The sequence below is a fragment of the Fundulus heteroclitus genome, unplaced genomic scaffold, assembly GCF_011125445.2.
Source record: "Fundulus heteroclitus isolate FHET01 unplaced genomic scaffold, MU-UCD_Fhet_4.1 scaffold_136, whole genome shotgun sequence".
NCBI classification, from domain to species: domain Eukaryota; kingdom Metazoa; phylum Chordata; class Actinopteri; order Cyprinodontiformes; family Fundulidae; genus Fundulus; species Fundulus heteroclitus.
Genome location: NW_023396548.1, coordinates 506,741 through 516,518, shown reverse-complemented (window position 1 = coordinate 516,518; position 9,778 = coordinate 506,741).

The following is a 9,778-nucleotide window of genomic DNA, read 5'->3' as shown; positions in this document are numbered from 1 at the left end:
GCTGCTTTCACACTTGCTCTTTAAGTTCAGGGGCTTATGGTGCGACCTGCAGATCTCTTTAGAAGGGTTTTGTTTGGCCTGGGACCAAGCAGATAGAGGAAAGAAACAGTACAATTGTTAGAGTAAAAATTTAAAGAGTTGCAGACAACTTAAAATCTTTAAAAAAAAAATGCTGTTATGAAAATCTTAGTCACCAAGTTATTTGCTTTCATTTAAATCTCAATAAATAGGACGACACTGACATTAACTCAATAGCAGACTTAAGCACCCCAAGAATAAAACTTGACAAAACAAAACAAGCATTTTCAAAGATCATATTGTGTTTTGAAACAGTATCTAGACCAAGAAAATGTTGACTCCAAATATTTAGGACATTATTCTTTTTTTTAAAAAAAGGGAAAATGTTAAAGATCATTCTATGTTTCAGTTCTACACTGATTTGCAAATCTCTTTTCTAAAAACAAAACCAGGCGACTTTGTTTCATTAAAATATTGAATGTTTAGTTTATAGTTCACTGGGGAAAATATCTGTCAAATCGTCTGCATTTTAAATAACAACCTCAAAAAAACAACAAAATCTTGTGTGAATACTTTCAGCTCGTTGATTTGCGCCCAATGGTAAAACATTTGAGCCCCATTCCTTTATGTCGTTATGCATAGATACAACTATAGGTGAAGGTTGGGACACAGACCAGCTGGTCGAGTAAAGGCTTTGTTACCACAGTAGACCAGCACAAACCTTTTTTTTTTATTGATATCATGCCAAGACATTTGAACTCTTTCCCAGCAATGCACTTTTGTCTATTAAAGCCCCATATTCTAAGACCTGGAGGTGCTAACCCTCATCAAAATTTGTTTCTCTTGTTTTTGTCCCTGTCGCACCAAACCCTGTACATCAGTCATCCTAAAATCACTTCACTGCAAACTGCTTTTGTTTTGTTTTTCAAGCCAGACATGATCATATTTAGACAAGAGAGCGCAGAGAAAACCCGGAGCGTTTGTATCTGTTTAATTACAGGAACCATTTTAATGTGCCAGAATGACTTCTGGGACACTTGCTTAAGTTAGCTGTCACAAGAAGATTTAGAAAAACAAGTGTCCAGATTGTGCAGGCAGCACCCAGTGGTTACTAGTGTTACTGCACTCCATGCTTGCGGTTGCGTCTCTTTGTATTAAATCTGTGTTGGATTCCCCTAAACCAACCACAACAATTGTTTTTTGTGTTTAACATTTTCTAGTTAAGCGAGATCATTTCTTTGTCTTTGGAAAAGCTGACGCAAACTGGGCTAAACACGAGTAAATTCATATGGGTTGTGCAGAATTCAATAGAACGCATTGAGATAACGATGGTTGAACAACCTTTGGAATAAAACTTTACTTCCAAAGAGATGTAATTTCACAGCGTCACTAAAGACAGTCTGAGTTTCACGGCTCATTTCCATAAACTGGCGTGTATGAATTGTAATGTTTGTATTGATTATGTATTAGGTCACCTCAGACCTCTCCCTCCTCATCAAAGCCATCCGTTTGCCTCTCTATAATTATGTTCATCTGGTCGAAGCCGTTAAAGTGCAGGTTTCAACAACCGTTCTCGTCTGTCACCTTTTGGAGAGAGGGGGGGAGGAGGACTGGGGGGGTTCTTCAAGCTCATGAACATTTCAGCTGCAGCCACTCGGAGTCTGAACATGTAGCCAGCAGGGTTCACTGCAAAGACCCGAACCGGCTTCCTGCAGATCTCCGAGCTTTCAGCTGAAGCTGCTGCTGTCAGAGCGCCCTCAGACTCCTGCAGGGCACTCATGATGAAGTTGGTGAAACACTCGAACCTACAGCTCAATTAATAGCAACGTTCTGCAGGCCCTGATGAAACGCCACGTGGATTTATTTAGGGGAAAATTACGCCGAACCCTGACCTGCTGTTAGATCCACACCGAGGAGCGACACATGTTGGATCCATTGAAGAGAGGAGATAAAGACACACAGGGGGCATATTTGAACCGCCGGTCCACGAGATTCTTAACGTGATACAGAGTTAGATTTAGAGGTTTCTGATGAACACATTGAACGGATCAGAGGAGCCTAATAAGGCATGTCAAACTTTGTTAATGTACAGAAATCAGTCAGTCTCGTAATCTGAATGCTTTTTTTTTTTTCCTCCTCTGAACGATCAAATTAAGATACATGGAGCATCAATCAAATTAAATATGCTTTAATAAAGCTGTGTGAGAAAAACCAGCAGAGGAAAATCATGGTTCTATGAAGAATATTCTTTATTCTTAATCGTGCAAAGGTTTGCTTCCAAATGATTTAAATAAAAAGAGACAAGCCTAAAAAACAAAGTTTGGTTATTGAGAAATTGATTGTTCAACATGTAATCTAAGACGAGTAAGCGTTTATCTTTAATCTTGCCAGAGTTTAAACAAATTGGGTTTGCTGATTATTTTTGAGTTTTAATACCTCATGCTAATTGGAGTGGGAAAGGAAGAATAAATCATTAAAAGTTTCAGAAACTCCAGATAGCACACGTTTCTGTTCAAATGTCTGCTTATTTTCTCAGAACCAGTTTGGGTTTTTGCTGCAGGAGTTTCCTCTCAGCTGGAGGGACCAGTGGTTCGGCTAGTCAGTGATCACACCGAATAGCCGCTGCTCTGCTCCCTCCTCTTAAAGGTAGCCACTGAGGGACACAGACTAACTTAAAGGCATGAGGGGAAAAACTAAAATCTTGCACTAAGTGTGTACAGTGCAAATAAAACATTTATGGTGAACAAAACCAGCAGGGTGATCAGTCAAGGCTCTGCTTGTGTCTCCTCACTGAGTCTCAGAGCTCATTTACGTCAGGAGACTGTAACTTCCAGGTTAGGAGTCGTCGCGAGGTGCTAAACAACCAATCAGAAGCATCGAAAAATGTCAGCCGCTTTGAGCTAGACAGCTCGAAAACTGATTCGGTTTCTTTTTGACACATTGTTTAAGCAATTGAGACCAAGACTGTGAAAATCCTTAAGCTCAAACGATATCCTGCCTCCAGTTGCTTTCTTATTCAAAGTTCCCCATATGTGACACTATGCAGTCAGGGCTTAACACATTCATTCATATTTTAAAAAGTGAACTTCATATCCAAACACATTCTACGTGTTATTTGTTATTGAAATATCTGATGCGATATTTTCTCAGTTTGTTTTGCTGAAGCTGTTGAAACCACATCAGGATGATATCCTTGGATCTAATGATACATGCTATGATCTCATCAGGTGTACAGATCTGCGAACACTAAATGTTTTAGAACGTCAAACCAATCTTACGATCAAAAACAAATGACCAATGTGAATTCAAATAGCAGTTTTAAAATATGAATTCAAATAAATTATGTTTTACTTACTAAGTAGAAAAAAAGCCATTGAAAGCAATCTGGTCCTGTGTGAAAAGGGAACTTTTCACCTGATAAACCTAATAACTCGTCGTGCGACTCTGTAGGTCCACTCTTTTTTGCAGGCCTTATCCATCCATCCATCCATCCATCCATCCATCCATCCATCCATCCATCCATCCATCCATCCATCCATCCATCCATTCATCCATCCATTGGCCTGTAAAGGACATCATAATTAGAAAACTATGTCATCTTTGTCGGATATTACTTTCTGTTGGATGATTTGAAACATTTCTAAGTTTATTTTAGAGTATTCAGGCCCTTCCATTGTCTTAAAGCAGCAATTTTTGCTCAGGTGATGGTGAGTTGCTGCTGATCCACATTGAAAGGAGTCAGGATTCATCTGATCAAAACACACTATGGAGGTTTTCCAGCATGTTCCACAAGGAGAACCCAGAAATCAAAAGAGGGAATATATTCTCTCTTGGAGAGATACGTCAGTGGAGGGATTGATGCCTGTTTATTGATGTTTTTGTCATTTTTCTGTGTGCATTTTTGATTTAAAGTTAAATTAACTGGATTAATAAATCCATTTTATCTATCTCTTGTTTCATTGCGTTTGCTTTCTCTTAATCCTGGTCATATTCAGCTCGCACCATTTGAATTGATCTTAACAGGACCCAACAGAACCAGAAACAGGTTCTTTACTGCGTGTTCTGATATGAATCATCTTGAATATTACACATTTGAGCGCTGTGTGATTTTTGCCAGCTCATGTCAGGTCCTCACAGCTCCTTGGTGTTTTGACATCCTCCATTTCAAATGAAAACTGTAAAGGCTCCAGCTGTCAGCTGTGGACTGTTCCGGCGCCTCCTGCAGGTTGGGTGTCAGAAAGGCAGCGAGGCAGATCAGGAAACACATCTCCATCTCTGAGATGGCAGAGTGGCTCGGACCACCCAAAACGATCAGACACGTGTCAGAGTCGGGCCTGGCCCTGATCTCTCCCTCTCTCCCTCTCTCCTTCTCCCACACACACACACACACACACACACACACACACACACACACACACACACACACACACACACACACACACACACACACACACACACACACACACACACACACACACACACACAGGCAGTGCCAGGTTTCTGCAGGCTTCTTGCTACTTGTTTATTATCTTTGCAGCTGATGGTGGCGCTGCTGCCCTGATCCAGATCTTCTACCAGAACCAAATGTTGTGGTGACGGCTGGGGTAGAGCAGGGTATGTGATGTTCTGTGAGACCGATCGCTGTCAAAGGAGAGACGGCAGAGTCCAAATCCTGCAGCTCAGCAGGTTTGTGAGTTTTAAATGTCTCTGAGGTTTAGTCTGACTAATTGCTTAACTGTCTTTAATCTGATGGGTAATTGTGTGTGTACGCATGCACAAACACACATAAAATATATGCATATATTGTGCACTATCAATATATACAGTATATATATATATATATAGAGAGACAGAGAGAGAGAGAGAGAGAGAGAGAGAGAGAGAGAGAGAGAGAGAGAGAGAGAGAGAGAGAGAGAGAGAGAGAGAGAGAGAGGTTGAGAAACTGTGGTGGGACGTACTGCATAAAAAACAATGGTATATTAGGGTCTCTTGAGAAGACAATAAATGCTGACAGAAATCACAGATCTCTGTCTTGATAATTAAATAAACCAATGAGAGCATTTTTTCCAGCTACTTTCTATCTGTCTGTCTGTCTGTCTATCTATTTCTAGCATTATTTAGTCCTACATCATTTCCAAATTTCACCTTGAAATTCAGGTTTGGATCACATTATTTTACTGTGACTCATGCACCAAGCCTCTTATGCTAGAACAGGTGTAGGAGGAAACAGGTCCAGGGAGGAAACTATAGACTATAGTCTTCAGCTCATTAGTCAATTACAAGGCCTTACCAGACCAGAAAGGATACAGTACAGTTCCTCCAGTGTGTCATGGGTCTGGCCTCTGTTGTTGCGTTTTCATTACAAATGCGCGCAAAACATCGTTGATACTCTACTAATTTCGATAAAACACATTTTTCCAATTGAAGTGTTTCTATTTAATAAGAAATTCAATTAAAATCATATGTTAATACGTTTATTCACGTGAGTATCTCGTCCATTCGGGAGAAGTATTTGAAACCAATTTTATATTTTCCACCAGCGGCACTCTTTCCGAGCTTCTCTTCTCCGGCAGGTATTTTTTCAGAGTTTTCCATTTTAAACTTAAGATTTGCCACTTGTGGAACATTTTCTTCATGGCCGCTTGGTAAATATTCGTATTTTTTTGCTGTTTAGAATGTAGTGTGTTGGTAAAACCCCTGTCACGAACGAAATGTAAAATATTTGCCGCGCCATCCCCCTGCTACTACTTCCTGTCGTCTTCTTTGTCTATTTCACCAGTAGTCACATCCGGTTGTTTATCACGTGACGCATGTGATGCGAAAAAACTGTTTCCATTGCAGTTGTGCGAAATATACCAATTTCAATTATGGCTGTAAAACAACCTCATCCTAGCGCAAAAACCTTTTATCGGAACACAGTGTGTTTTCGAAATTGCAGTGTTTCCATTAAGCAAATTTATTTTCGGAATTACAAACAAATTGTGCAATTTGTTGGTCAATGGACCACGACATGTGTCTCCTCCCAGTCAGACATTCAATTCAGTTCAATTCAATTCAATTTTATTTATATAGTGCCAATTGCATGACATCTCAAGGCACTTTCCAAAGTCCAATTCAATCAGATTATACAGATTAAATTATACAGATTGGATCAGATTATACAGTATTGGTCAAAAGGTTTCCTCTCTAAGGAAACCTGGCAGATTACATCAAGTCTCGACAAGCAGCATTCACTCCTCCTGAAAGAGCGTAGAGCCACAGTGGACAGTCGTCTGCATTGTTGATGGGTTTGCAGCAATCCCTCATACTGAGCATGTATGAAGCGACAGTGGAGAGGAAAACTCCCCTTTAACAGGGAGGAAAACCTCCAGCAGAACCAGAACCAGGCTCAGTGTGAACACTCATCTACCTCGACCCACTGGGACATGCCTGGAAAATCTCTGAAGGCGACCTTATCAGATGCCCTGACCACTACAAATGACACCTTTTGATGTGATTGGCTTCTTATGGTGTATTTTGGACATGCCCCACTGGTAGGAGATATACTACCAGTGATTTACTACATGTACTACGTTGCCAAAAGTATTTGCTCACTGGTCGACACCATTCAGGCGCCCCAATAACATCCATGGCTAAAGGTCTATTAAGCCACAGCTCGTCAGGCAGGCTACTTCTACAAACAATGAAAACAGTGGATCACTCTGAGGAGCTCAGTAGATTCCAACATGGCAACATGGTTGGATTCTAACTGTGTAATAAGTCTAGTCACAACGTTTTCTCGCCACAAAGTCTTCCAGTCAAGCGATCATAACAAAGGCAAAGCAATTCTGAGTGGCAGCATCTCAGCCAGGAAGTGGCAGATCACATTAAACTATGGCGTTGGTGGATGCATGGGGGCACAGTTTAGAGAAGCCGCAGACTTTCTGCAGAGGTAATAGCTACTGTTGAAGGGGACGCCTCTCTACAAACAACCTCATGTGAACATCGCATTGGGTGCTCAGGTCTGCGTGGATGAGCAGCTGCATCCAAGCCTTGCATGTGCAGTGCAGTTTGGATGCAGTCGTGGCCACTCAGGAGAACCTGTACCGCTTCTCTGCCTTAGGAGCAACTTTTGGAAGTGAAGTCATCTGTTAAACACGATTCCCCCTTCAATCCAATTTTGATGAATGGTAGTTACTTTATCGCAGTTTTCCCTTCTTTTCTACACTTTAGTTGTAGACTTCAGCTGCTGCACAACACACAGATAAACACGTGAACGACGAAACAATGGATCCTTCACATAATCGAGCCGTCCATAACTTAAAGCCCTGACGTCTACAGCTTAAAGCCTTCATTATCTGGTGTGCCGTCCCCTTACACAGCTGCAGTCATTTAAGCTCTTTATGTTGTTTGTTCTACAGCCTCCTCTATTGTCAGATTAGTGACATAGCAGCTCATTAGCCCCATTTTCATTGAGATGGGATCAGGCCACTGCCTGGGCTCGGAGTCAATCTGTGTGCCTCCGTGTTTGTCCCTGGAGTCTGCATCTGTTTGCATCTGTATAGATACGTTGCAGGACCGCTTCAGGAGGCAGCCGCCGGATACACAAACCGGAGGAATGTTGGAAAACAGCAGAGAAAAATCAGCAGAATTAAATAAAAGTGATACCTGATACTCAGGCCTCAACAAAACGTAGATTTTTTTTTTTTTTTTTTTTAAGAATATCGTCACTCACTGCAACAAAGCAGACCAAATCTCTTTAACAGCGCACAGAAACTTTATCCCGGGGTTCCCCCCTCCTCTCACCGGCAGGGCGCTCAGATTTCGCCCCTGATTTATTAAAAGGCAAAACAGGATGGATTTGGGGATATTTCATGTATCTTTCTCCTCTTTCATTGGAGAGGAAATTAAAGCAAATAGAGTTGAAAACATGCATTTCATCCCCTCTCTTTCGCTCCTTTGTCAGTCTAAAGCCCGCCAGGATCTATTCTGTCTGTCAGGACCTCATGAATGTGCTGAATTCCTGACTGATCCCTGCTGCTGGATGTGTATTCGGCTGCATGTGTAAACATGAGCTGAGGGGTTAAACCAGTTTTCGTTATGACACTAATAACCTTTTATATTCTGCGTGAACAAAGATTATGCCAATCCGTAGGTTGTCCACTCCACATGTAAACATGAACGCACGACATATTTAAAGAAATATTTATCCCTGTCCACCCTGCTTCAGTTTGTAGAGTGTAACCATTTGGGTGCCATGAAATGCATTGAGCCACCTTTAGGCATCATGACTTAGTTTTATACTCATTTTATACAAATTGCATATCAATTTCTTCTTGGTTTAATGTGAAGTAATGTAATTTTGTTACCTGGAAAAATAAAATTTATTCTGAGTTTATTGTCTTGACTGCAGTCTGATTTGATCCAGTTTATCCTCATTTTATCATGATTGCTTTGATATTTATTTTTCTTCTTCATCCTAATCTTTAATCTAGATATTTTGTCCTCTGTTTTATCCCTGTTCCTCTTTTGTTTATTTTCAGGTTTATCTCAGTCCTATAATGTTAACCTGACTGTATCTGTCTTTTGCCCTAATGATATCCTCATGTACTTTTGGTTTTATTCCGATTTTTACCTGACGTTGTCTTTGTTCTTTCACTTTTATTTTCTGGTTTGCTTTTGCTTTAACTTCTTTTTGTTCTCCTTTTACCCTAATATGATCTTAATTTCATTGTGGTTTATTGTTCTTTCAAGTTTTTCCTGGATTTGCCTTGCTTTAATTAAATTTTTATGGTTTAAATCTGTATTCACAGACATTTGTTCTGATCCTTTCCCATTTTAATCTGAATTTACTTGGTTTTCCTCAGATTTTACTCTGGTTTGCAGGGATATTTTTCCAGTTTTTTGTTTTTCCTGTTTTTTTCCATTATTTGAGAAATAAGTGCCATTGCCCTTTAATCAGTAAAGTGTTATGAGGCTATTTAAAAAAAATGGTAAAGCAATCCTCCAAAGGGGAGAAAAAATATACACAAGTTGTAAACCTACATATCCCCCCATGTCTGAGTGCAATTCTCACAGAAATTACCAAAAAAAAGTTAAACAGACCATTCCAGATGCTACAGGCCTTAGTTAGGGTCTTAACTGCTAAAATCTATGAGTTACATTTGAAAAGTTAGATCTGAATGAAGCTCAGGACTTCTGGAACGATTTCTTTTGGAGCGACATGACCAGAGATGTTTAACAAATACAGCATATATGAGCATCATTGTCAAGCCTGGCGGTGGAAAGATGATTAGCTGCCTCAGGATCTTTGCACCTTCTGAACTGGGTCCTCATCAAGATGGGGATCTCAACCACAGCAGCCAATGTACAACAGAATAGCTGAAAAAGATCAAATAATGTGTTGTAATGGCCTAGTCAAAGTTCAAACCCAAACTATACAGGAAGACTTTAAGAGACCTCCCCAGAAACAAATGTTCACAAACTTTATTGACTTGAAGAAATGCTGTAAAGAAAACTTGGCTGACTGATGAAGCCATACAGAAAACAATTATTGAGAGTTACTGCTGTGAACGGTGGTTCTACAAAATGCTTAATCACTTACTCTTTCACTCACAGATCTCTTTTTTATTATTAAAAAAGATACAAAAAAAACCCCAGATGTTCCAGTTGATCTCTCATGCGCTATCGGACGTTTCTCCTTTTCCTTGCTGAAAGAGGCTAAGAGAAAAATATTTGTTGTCCCAGCTCATGCTAACCTTTCGGTTTGCCTCCACCGATG